The sequence below is a fragment of the Alosa pseudoharengus genome, unplaced genomic scaffold, assembly GCF_046254945.1.
Source record: "Alosa pseudoharengus isolate Yale_2024_CS ecotype anadromous, Long Island Sound unplaced genomic scaffold, YU_APseudo_1.1 YU_APseudo_1.1_scf_7, whole genome shotgun sequence".
NCBI lineage: Eukaryota > Metazoa > Chordata > Actinopteri > Clupeiformes > Clupeidae > Alosa > Alosa pseudoharengus.
The window spans coordinates 33,284,749-33,296,959 of record NW_027468859.1 but is presented as its reverse complement, the minus strand read 5'-3'; the positions used below and the strand labels follow the sequence as shown (position 1 = coordinate 33,296,959).

Here is a 12,211-nt window from a genome sequence, read left to right as displayed (position 1 = left end):
CTGTTTTGGGGTATATTATAGGTTCTGAAAAGGACCTTTATCAACACTCAGTCTGTTACTGTAAAAAGGATTCTTCACAAGTAAAAAGTGCAATAAAACCTAACTATTTTTTGTATCTGAAAGTACAAAACAGTTGACAGTTCAGAAGTAAACATGCATACTGCAACATCATAGCTGTACCTTGTCCATGTAATTTCTATGTCTGCATGTTTGTGAATTCGACGTGTTTGTATGTGTGTGTGTGTACGTGTGTGCATGTGTGTACATGTGCATGTGTGTACATGTGCGTGTGTGTGTGCACGTGTGCATTGTGTGTGTGTGTGTGTGTGTGTGTGTGTGTGTGTGTGTGTGTGTGCGCATTGTGTGTGTGTGTGTGTGTTTGTGTGTACATGTATGTGTGTGTGTGCATTGTGTGTGTGTGTGCTGTGGTAACGGATGGTCAGTGGGGTCAGAGTGATATAACACACCGTTGGGTTCTTGGGCCATCTGTGTGAGCAGGGGCATGACATCACCTCTGGGCACCCGAGTGCCCCTGCTCTGCCCAACCCTGCCCAGCTCTGGCAGCCCAACCTGGGCCACGCTGTCTGGGCTTGGCCTGGGCATCGCTCATACTCTGTGTGTGTGGAGGAATGTGTGGGCATGTGGTCGGGGTGTATGTGTTTTTCTCTCTCTCTCTCTCTGTGTGTGTGTGTGTGTGTGCGAACACCTATGTCTGAAAGCAGCTATAGTCTGTGTGTGTCTCTCTCTCTCAATGTGTGTGTGTGTGTGTGTGTATGTGTGTGAGTATGTGTGTGTGTATGTCTGTCCGTCCCTGTGTATAGTAGACTATAGTGTGTGAGTATTGTGTGTGTGCGTGTATGCGTGTGTGTGGTAAGGGTGTGGTTGTGTCTGTGTGGCCGTGCTTTTGTGTGTGTGGTAGTGTGTTTATGTGTGTTTCTCTCTGTGTGCATGTGTGTGCATGCGCTTATTTGTGTGTGTGTGTGTGTGGTTGTGTGTGCATGCGCGTATGAGTGTGTGTGTGAGTATGTGTGTGCATGCGCGTATGAGTGTGTGTGTGTGAGTATGTGTGTCCACGCGTGCATTACTGTGCAGGTAACTGCATGCTTGCTTTGGTGTGTCTGTGGATGCTTGTGTGAATGTGTTTGTCCTACGGTCTGCACTGTGTGTTCCACTGCACCTCTCATTACCAGGGAATAGTGTGTGTGTGTGTGTGTGTGTGTGTGTGTGTGTGTGTGTGTGTGTGTGTGTGTGTGTGTGTGTGTATGTCCGTGATATGCAGTAATATGTGCAACAAAAGTGACCCATCACACAAGAGACTGACAGCTCACACACAAGCTAACAGAGATTTTAGGATACTATTAGTTCACCTGCACATCATAAAAGCCCACTGTTTATGTGTGTGTGAGAGAGAGAGTGTGTGTGTGTGTGTGTGAGTTAGTGTGTACTGTATGTGTGTCATTGTGTGTGTTAGTGTGTGTGTGAGTCTGTATGTTTGTCAGCATGTGTGTGTGTGTGTGTGTGTCTGCAGGTCTGACGAGGGGAACATTCCTTTGGCCATGCAGGAGGCTTGTGTTACTGCTGTATAACCACACTGTGGAACCTGGCGCAGTCTACGTGAGGCCCACTAACCAGTGCTGCCCTGTTACCTGTCCAAGGCCTTACCTGTCCAAGGCCTCTATTGCATGTGGTGTGGGAGAGCGGACCGTCTGTGGCATGAGCCACACCAGATGCCAAGGAGGACTACTGTGTGTGTGTGTGTGTGAGTGTGAGTGTGAGTGTGTGTGTGTGTGTGAGGGTTTCCCCTGAGACTGCAAGAACAGATTGTGGAGTTCCTCTCAGTCAGCAGGAGTGCTGGACCTGCAGGCATCTGGCACAGGAAGAAACACGGCAGCATATGCACACACACACACATACACACACACACACACACACACACACACACACATACATAGACTCAGTTCTCTCTTATATACCTACAGGCACCCACACCCACACACATGCAAAGTGATACATGCATTCACACATATTCACAACACAGAACACACACACACACACACACACACACAGCATATGTCTGCAGCATGACTCATTCATTTAGATGAGGTATGTTGGACTTGGGCCAGTAGGGCACACAGCAATGGCCCTGTCATAATGAAGCTCTGATCTCATCACACACACACACACACACACACACACACACACACACACAGTGTCTGCTCAGTGATGTATCTAGGTCTTCCTCTATAAAAGTGCAAGTGAGTCAAGTCAAGTCACATTTATTTATATAGCACACTTAAACGCAATGTAATAGACCCAAGGTGCTCACAGAAATAAAATAAATACAGTAATAAAAACAAAAATATAAATGACAAAAAATAAAAAAGAAATAAATGAAAAATACAAAATAATAATAATAATGATAATAATAATAAACAGATTATGATTGTAGATAAAAGAACATATGTGACCCTGCAAGCCGAAACCAGTCGTTTTGCACACAGTGCTATTTTGAGAACGTATGGCGTAACAAACGTATGGGTTAAAATGTTGAATTTCATGTTTTTGCATAATTCAACAGTAGTCTACACTTTCATATTGTGAACAAATTTCACGGATAAACATACGTTTTGACTGTTAAACCCTCACTTTATTTAGGTGAAGATTCAACACATTAGCAGTCATTCCCTTTGTCCACGCCGCTATACAGTTTTACGGTACAGCTAAAATGTACTCATTACTCGTTACTCAATGTGTCAGCTCTCTATCATTCTTTGCAGATGTAACCGAATATGAATGTGAAAGACTTGCCTTTCAGGGCATGAACAGTCAAAAGCACAAACTTTTAGAAATATCCTGGCGTCATTTTACGGACCAGGAGAAGTTTTCCATTGACGTAGCGCATTTTAAAAGTAGCCTAGCCTAGGCCTATACACAATCTGTGTACACAGGACTTTCTCTCCCCTTACTTCCCCCGAAATACATTAATTATATTCTATAGTGACACCCTATGACCGTCCCAGGTATTAACTAGGGGGCAGAAAAAGACACTCACTCGGTTGATGAAACTGGACATAGCCAGTCATCCGCTTCAAAGTCACGCTATCGTAAGGCTAATAATAGCTGTGTCCTCACACTATCGCACGTGACAATTTACTTTAAAAGGTGATTTTCTCCTCTTCTGGCATATCGTGACAGGAGAACCATGCCAACTTTGGATGCGGTTATCTTAGCGATACTTTTTGCAATACCCTCGATAAACAGGGCTCTCACTGACTTGCTTATTGAAATTGAAAGAGGAATCTAGGTTTAGATTTCCTAGATTTCTGACCTCACTGTGGCAATTTACAGCCAGTGGCTGTGCATTTCTTATCTTAGGAACAGAGCTGAATGGACCAAAAATAATTATCTCTGTTTTCTTTTCCTTTAATTGTAAGACATTTGCAGCCATCCAACTCTTTATGTCATTAAGGCAGTTAAACAGGCTTTCCAAAGTGCAGGAACTTTCGGCTGTTAATGGCAGGTAAAATTGAGAGTCATCTGCATAGCATACTATCACTGCAGATGCTAAACATGTTATGTGAGTTATCCCAAACCACATGTGCTATGCACATTTCTGTCTTGAAATGCTTAACTGAACACACACACACACACACACACACACACATAGTGGACATCTGTCATCATTCGACCGCCCCCCCTTTCACCAGAAAAGAGAATGACAAATGCTGAAACAGAGGAAGACTGAAGTTTCCTCTTCCAGGTCAACTGGAGAGTTGTTGAGATTTAATTACGCTGCAGATTTATCGGCACACAGCTGCTTTGATACGGACCATGGCCCTGGTTTTCCGGGCCCTGTGGAACCTGGGGAATGGATGTGATTGGAGTTTTACTGCCGGCGGTTTCAACCAGCATCAGTGTGTTTATAAGTAGAGGATGAGGTTGAGGGCTCGCTGAGGTCGCCGTGTTTCAAGTGTTGTTGTGTAATAGCTTAAGATTTATGAAGCAGACACTTTTTAGTCTGGAGTTGATTGAAGCTCAGCATGCCACTTTGATTTTTCATAAAAAATCGAAAAACACACAAACACACACACATAAATATACAGACAGGCACACACGTCCATACAAGTGCGCACAAACACACAGACACATACACACACACACACACACACATACACACACAAACACACATCAGCATCCGTGAATTGGTTTGAACAGTTTTCTGGGGTCCGCTGCAGCTGTGAGACCCCCCATGGTGTTCGACAAGATCGGCATTCTCCAGAGTTCCCAGTGAAACCAAGACTCCAGCACCCAGCCTCATGTAAGACCCATGAGGCCCGGGCTACAGCGGGTCCGCAACCCAAGTGCTCTGTTCGGGGAGCGTAAAAACAGTTTTAGAAAACTGGTCAAATTTTTTCAAACGTACGCGCCGCTATCACATCTGGTGTAACCTGCTCCATTAATAATAATAATAATAATATAATAATAATAATAATAATAATAATTATAATAAGCTTTATTTGTATAGCACCTTTCATACACAGAATGCAGCTCAAAGTGCTTTACATTTGAAGCATGTAACACAATAATATTCAGTCAGTCATTATCAATCACTTATCTTCATTGCTGGGGCGTTTATGATCCACTCAGCAACATATCAAAAATATAGAAAATAACATGTCATAAGACTGGCAGCCTTAACCCTTTACCCCCCACAAGCACGCCATATGGCAACTGTGGCAAGGAAAAACTCCCATATTCCAGGAAGAAATCTTGAGCAGAACCTGACTTAATAGGGGGAGCCCATCTGCTTCTGGCTGGCTGCGCCCTCCAATAGCAGCAGATGTAGAATAATCTGAAAAAGTAGTCTACAGGATAAGATGAGTTAACTAAAAGCTTTCCTGTACAGGTATGTTTTCAGATCTTTTTTAAAAATATTTACTGAACTCGCCTGCTTGATGTACAGAGGCAGGGTGTTCCATAGTTTGGGGGCATAATGGATAAAAGCAGCTTCTCCACTTTGTTTGTGGAGCACTTTGGGTACGATTAAAAGATTAGAATTGGATGATCTAAGTTTCCTTTGTGGTTGATAAGATATTAAAAGCTCAGAGATATATGAAGGTGCTATGCCATTCAGAGCTTTGTAAGTAATTAACATAATCTTAAAATCAATTCTATAGGAAATAGGGAGCCAGTGCAGTTCAGCCAACACAGGGGTTATGTGTTCTCTCTTCTTGGTCTTAGTTAAAAGTCTAGCCGCAGAGTTCTGTATGAGTGCCAATTTCTTTAGATGTTTTTTGGGAAGACCAGTGAAAAGTGCATTGCAGTAGTCTAACCTGCTAGTGATAAAGGCGTGAATTAGTTTTTCTGCATCTTGTTGAGTTAAAAAGGGCCGCATTTTGGCAATGTTTCTCAGGTGGAAATAGGCTGCCTGAGTAACTTTACTGATATGGGGCTTAAAACTTAACTCTGCATCTAAGATGACACCGAGGCTTGTTACTTTTGGTTGGACCTGGTGCGCCAAGTTCCCCAGATTACTTTGAACAATATCTCGCTTTAGTTTTGGTCCAACCAAAAGTACCTCTGTTTTGTCATCATTTAGTTTCAAAATATTTTTGCTCATCCACTGATTAATGGAGGTTAGGCATGCAGTGAGGGAGCAAAGGCCATCTGGGTTAGTTGGCTCCACAGAAATATACAATTGGGTATCATCTGCGTAGCTAAGGAAGTTTACATTATGCTGACTTATGACGTTTCCCAACGGAAGCATATATAGGGAAAATAGCAGGGGACCAAGGCAGCTCCCCTGGGCCACACCAAAAGGCAAGTCATGTTTTTCAGATACATGATCTCCTAGACTGATATAAAAATCTCTGCCAGTAATGTAGGTTTGAAACCAGTTTAGACCATTATCAGAGAGACCCACCCACTTCGCAAGGCGGTGAATTAGGATGCTATGATCAATGGTGTCAAATGCCGCACTCAAATCCAGAAAAATAAGGATTGAGACTTTGTTTGAGTCAGTAGCCAGTCTGAGATCATTGACTATTTTTACTAGAGCCGTTTCTGTGCTGTGATTTGATCTAAAACCTGATTGGAATTTTTCAAGGATACTGTTTTCGTTGAGGAAGGTATTTAACTGATTACAAACGACTCAAATTGGTATGGTCAAGATTTGACTTTTTAAGTAAAGGTTTCACAACAGCGGTTTTAAAAGCAGTTGGAAATATACCTGTTTCTAATGAGGTATTTATTACCTTGAGAATAAAGGGAGCTAAGCTATCATATACTTTTTTGAGGAATCTAGTAGGGATTGGATCCAAAACACATGTTGGGAGCCGGTTTGAGTTATAATTTTACTAAGCTCAGATTGAGTAATAGTGCTAAAGAACCTTAATTTTGGGGGGCTGTTTTTGGGTGTACTATCAAACATATTACTTGTGTTACCAATAGCCTCCCTTATAGAAATGACTTTGTTTTTGAAGAAGTCTGCAAATTCTTCGCATCTTAGAGAGGATGCCTGACTGAGTGTATCAAAAGGTGTTTGATGCAATAGCCTATCAATGGTAGAGAACAACACCCTAGAGTTTCCACTGTTTTCAGCAATTACCTTAGAGAAGTGGTTCCTTCTCTCATCCTCTATTATAATTTGCTATTTTTTCTTTTAGAATGGCACGGTGAACCTGTAACTTAGTTTTTCTCCATGTTCTCTCAGCTTTTCTACATGATCTTTTTAGATCATGGATATTTTCGTTCATCCAAGGTGTCAGTTTGCTACAGGGCCTTTTTTTAGTCTTTAAGGGTGCCACTCTGTCAAGCAGAGCGCCTAATTCAAGATTGAGAGCTATGAACTGCTGTTCTGCTCTAATGTCCAAGAGTCGCAATTTGATTGCAATTTCGGGATGAATTTTTGGAGTATGTAGTACTATATTAAAAGCAGGGCTTTGAACCGATTTTTTTTCCCAATCGGTTCGTTCCGAACAGAAGCGGAATTATAACGTTTCCGGTTATGAGTTCCACCAATAAATTGACGTTCCCGAACCGGTTAGAACAAAAAAATACTGTTCCCGGAACGGTTAATTTCGTTCCTGTCAGCTGTTTAATGCTATAGAATTATGTCACATCTTTCTCATCCAGCTTAAACCAAATGTAATAATATTACAAACATTATTACATAATAATAATTATATTATTAATAATAATAATAATAATTAAATAGGCCTACAATTATTTCAAATGTGTAGTTTATTGTTAAAAGAGAAAATTTCCACACAAACGTAACGACATTATTAAGACACATGGTTATGTCACTCGGGCAACAACAAATTGCAACTGTCGTCGGGGGAAAGGCCATCCAGTAGGCCTAATCAGGGGCGCCTGCAGGAATTAATGCTATGGTACACACACCCATCACCCCCCCCCATCACTCGTGAACAATATTTGTCCGTTTTAGGTCCGTGCATTGGTCAGCAAAAAAGTAGCCTACATAGCATAACAACATCCACATGCAATAATAAAACGACAATGTCTACAATGACCTATTCATTTGGACAACTTGATACAGCCCTATACAGGCTAAAGTTACCTTTAGTTTTGTTCTAGCGTAACGTGACGTCTGGCTTTAGCGCAGTCTAACGTTCTGACAAGCACACCAATTGCCTACCTTGCCCATCTGGAATAACTCCTAGCTTTGCTGCCTCCATCTTTTCTGTTTTCGTTGTTTAAACTTGTGATATCCATGATGAGTATTGAGTTAGTGAATTAGCTCAACATTGTGTGCTGATAACCATATACACTGTATAGATAGCCGAGTAAAAGAAAACAACAAGTAGCCTATTGCGTGTCTGCGTGCGTATTCTCTCTCCTGCTCAAACAAAATGTGTGCACGTTAATTTTGATAACGTGTTCACTAACTTTACGTAATAGATGGTAAATAGCCCAATGGCATGCAGCTAAAGGGATACTGTGCATATTTGGGAAGGTATGGTAGGCCAATTTGGTGTGAATACACGCACACAAGGGAAATGTTCTGTTGTTGAGTAACGTTAGCTTGATGGTACGCACAGTGCGTACGGACGTACACCTGCAGGCGCGCCTGGGCCTAATGTTCGCTAGTCCATTATTAACGTAGAGTCGACAAATATAGCTATTGATATTGTGTTTGGAATGAGCGTTTTAATTAACGATGGATCGTAATTCACCTCTTATTTAAGATGATGGAGGAGATAAGATGTGGAGACTTTGTAATCCATCGCTCTCTCTCCATTCAGTCAGCGAATGTCTGATGTGATGTCACACAGGAAGTGAACCTCAGCCGTCATGGTAACGTGCGCAGGAAAATAATTTTTTTTTTTTTTTAGTTAATTAGGCAACGAAAACTTTGAGGAACGAAATAAAACCGGTATTAACCGGTTACCATTATTTTAAATAAGTGTTCCTGTTCCAGAACATAAAAAATAATAACGTTTCCGGTTTCGTTTCTGTTCCCTGTAAAATACAAAAAGTTCCCGGTTTTCGTTTTCGTTCCTTGAACCGGTTCAAAGCCCTGATTAAAAGATACACAATAATGATCAGACATATTTATATAATTTACTGATAAGTCTGTGACTTCTATCCCTCTAGAAATTACTAGATCGAGGGTGTTGCCAAGGTTGTGGGTGGGTCCTGTAACATGCTGCTTTAGCTCTATACTGTCCAACACATTAAAGAACTTACTGGCTTTAGCATCAGTTGTCTTATTGACATGAATATTAAAGTCGCCATTTACAATTATCCAATCATAGCTAGTGATGATGAGCGACATAAGTTCAGAAAACTGGTCGAGAAGGCCAGTCCATAGTTTAGGAGGGCGGTATAAGGTTAATAGAAGTACAGCTGGGTCAGCCTTCAGAGTGAGGGCAATATACTCAAAGGAAGCGAATTCGCCAAAGTTGACTCTAGTGCAGCTATATTTGTTTGAGAGAATGGAGGCAATTCCACCACCTCGTTTGCCTTGAGTGGAAGAAATTATAATTTGGGGGACAAGTTTCAACAAGAACAGCTTCGCTGTCTGAAGTCAGCCAGGTTTCAACAAGAAACAGAAAATCCAATTTTTTTTCACTAATAAAATCATTGATTGCAAAGGTTTTGGTAGTAAGTGCACCTATATTTAGTAAACCCATGTTAGCTGAAAATGCCTCTGGCTTTTGAGGAATATGCTAAGGTATGGAAAGAATATTTGTTAGGTTTCTAGTTTTAAATTTGTCTTTTCTTTTTACTATACGTTGGGTAGAAATCAACGTTGGAATAGAACTATAAGCATAAGTCATGCTATTGCATGAAGCAGCTTGATCTATGGTAGTAGTATTGTATGTTACCCTGCAGAAAACATTCTCAGACCCATCCACATGTATAATGCCATTCGAATCAATACCTGGGGGGCTTGAATCTGTAATATTTTCTACAGAATGTCAATGCCTCAGTGTGGACGCTATGTTGTCAGAGAGTAGCCTGGCTCCATGTTGGTTTTGGTGGAGACCATTGATTACAGGTGAAGCTAATTGTTTGCTAACGCTAACAGAAAGCTTCAGCTATGTGCCTGGGGTGGCCTCCCTGTCATTCCCAATCACTCCACACAGCATTCCCGTGCACATCAGAGGCTTCCCTATTGACATTCCCCTGTAAGACCCTGGATAACACACACCTACACCAACCCCCCATCACTACCCCCCCCCCCCCCCCCCCCTCTTACACCATCACTGTATTAATGATGACAGGCAGCGCTGGCTCAGATCAGAGGAGACGTGTCCCATTAAAGCTGTTAGCTGCTCCGCTCCTCTCTCTGATCAGGCCTGGAGGACGGGGGATTGTACACTGACGAGGAGACAGCGCGAGAGGCAGGGCGCCTTTTAAAAGCACAGATCTGCCGGTCGACGCATGTGATGCTTTTACACTTTAGTCACTTGGCAGGCGCTTTTATCCGAATTAGATAAACTAGCCAGAGAATGGCATCAGCAGATCAGGCAATCAAGGAGTGGATGTTGTGATAAGTTCTCCCAAACCAGCCATGGCCGGATTGGCCGCGTCTGAAGAACTTTGTCTCACCGTCATGGCTGCGATGCATCAGGTTTGAAATCCGTGTGTGGATCTCCTCACTCCCCAAGAGGGAGTCTCATCGCACCACTCTTTGCTCCTATCAAAGGCTTCTCAAAGACTTGCCATGCCAAGACATGCTTTGCAGTATTACTCTCTCTCTATTGCAATGACTGCTCTTCACACAAGACTAGAATCAGAGATCGAACCTCTCCAGACTTCGCTTTGAATCAGTATGAAATCTATTTGATGTCATTGTTATCATACTTAGAGAGAGAGCTATGATTTCACCATGTCTTTGGACGTGGAGTTGTACATGAGAACATGTACCCCACAAAGCCACGTGCCTTTGGTGCCGCCATCACTGGGGTCATGGGGAGGTTTATCATGAAAAGAAAATAAGAGCCCGATAATGTTTGAACACGAGGGGAGAAAATGTGACGCCAGGGCAGGTTGCCTGATACACCGCTCAATAGATCACAGCCCAGTGATCCTCCTTAAGCTTTAAAGCCACATTAACATGGAACATGAACTGGATGAATTGCTGTTTTGTTATTTGTTGAAATACCAGAGTTTCCTTGGAATGGATATGTCAGTAGGCTACCGTGTCTTTCGTCAAAGTGATGGTGTTACAGGGCTGGCCTTCAGCTTGTTTAGCGCTAATCCCTGTACTATATATAATATTATTGTTGTGTATTGTGTATTGCATAGTAATAGTATTGTTATATTGTATAGTATTGCATAGTAATAGTATTGTTATATTGTATAGTATTGCATAGTAATAGTATTGTTGTGTATTGTATTGTATTGCATAGTAATAACATTGCTGTGTATTGTATAGTATTGCATAGTAATAATATTGCTGTGTATTGTATAGTATTGCATAGTTTGCTGTGTATTGTATAGTGTTGCATAGTATTAGTATTGGCAAATGCAGTAGTAATTCTTAGCTAATGTCTCCTCTGCACTGTGATTCTCTTGTGGTAAGTCGTTTTGGAATAAAAGCATCTGTTCAATTAATAAATCTAAATGTAAATATTAGCTGTAAGGAGGCGGTGTGTCTTTGTGAGGTAGGGCAAGGCACATGAGCTCACTAAGTCACCTTGTTTAGCTCTAATCCTGGTTTGCTGTGAGGTGTGTCTTTGTGAGGTGGGGCACACACACACGCTCATTCAGTCAGTGTTGTTTTATTTGCACTCACACACCCAGCCCGTGCTTTGGCTGCGTTTCAACTGTCAGCCATAAACGGGAAGTCTTTGTAAATTTTCAGTACGCCTCAAAAGGGCTGCGTGTGCAGCTGCGATGGCCGAGAGGTTAAGGCGTTGGACTTGAAATCCAATGGGGTCTCCCCGCGCAGGTTCGAACCCTGCTCGCAGCGATCCTTTCTTGAGTTCTACCGAATCCTTCACCTTTAAAATCTGCTTGTGGAAGGGAAACTGACATTCGATCATGAGAATGTGCGGTAACACTTTACTTGACAGCATCGACATAACAGTGACATGACACTGTCATGAACACATGACACATGAACCCTAATCCTAACCTCTAATCCTAATCTTAACCCTAATTTGTTATGACAAAAACGAATGACACCTAATGACAGAAATGTTATGTCATAAACGTTTATGACTTGTTTATGACACATTCATGACAGTGTCATGTCACTCTTATGTTGATACTGTAAAAGTGTAAAGTGTAACCGAATGTGCTAATGATGACTGGTCTGTTCGATATCTCATCTGAAATGAAGAGATCTGGAAAGAGGCAAAATTTCACACCATGTTCTCTCTCTACTGTAGTCTAGATATTATTACCTAAATAATTTATGCTTGAATTCCAGTCCCACTCCAACACACACACTCCCCTAGATGTTATCCCTTACTTAAATGTATACTTAAATTCATAATAGACCATATGTGAATAAAACACTTCAAAAGTCACAGAGTGATTGCATTCACTGACATAAAACCACAATACTAAGGCCCAGTTGTCTCTGCTAAAATGATTCCTGAACCCAGTGGAACAGTCAACCCATAACACATATACAGTACATACATATCAACAGTTGCATAGTGTGTGTGTACCCATTCATGACTCCATGACCTCCTGTGTAAAAGTCACCATGTAGTTTGCCGTGATGGAG

The 12,211-nt window shown here is 41.8% G+C and overlaps 1 non-coding gene across 1 annotated transcript; it reads left to right on the top strand.

Moving 5' to 3' along the window:
* Nucleotides 1-11,364: 11,364 nt before the first annotated feature.
* Nucleotides 11,365-11,446, top strand: trnas-uga (transfer RNA serine (anticodon UGA)). The gene has a single exon. It is a non-coding gene; the product is annotated as a tRNA-Ser (tRNA).
* The last annotated feature ends 765 nt before the right edge of the window (nucleotides 11,447-12,211 follow it).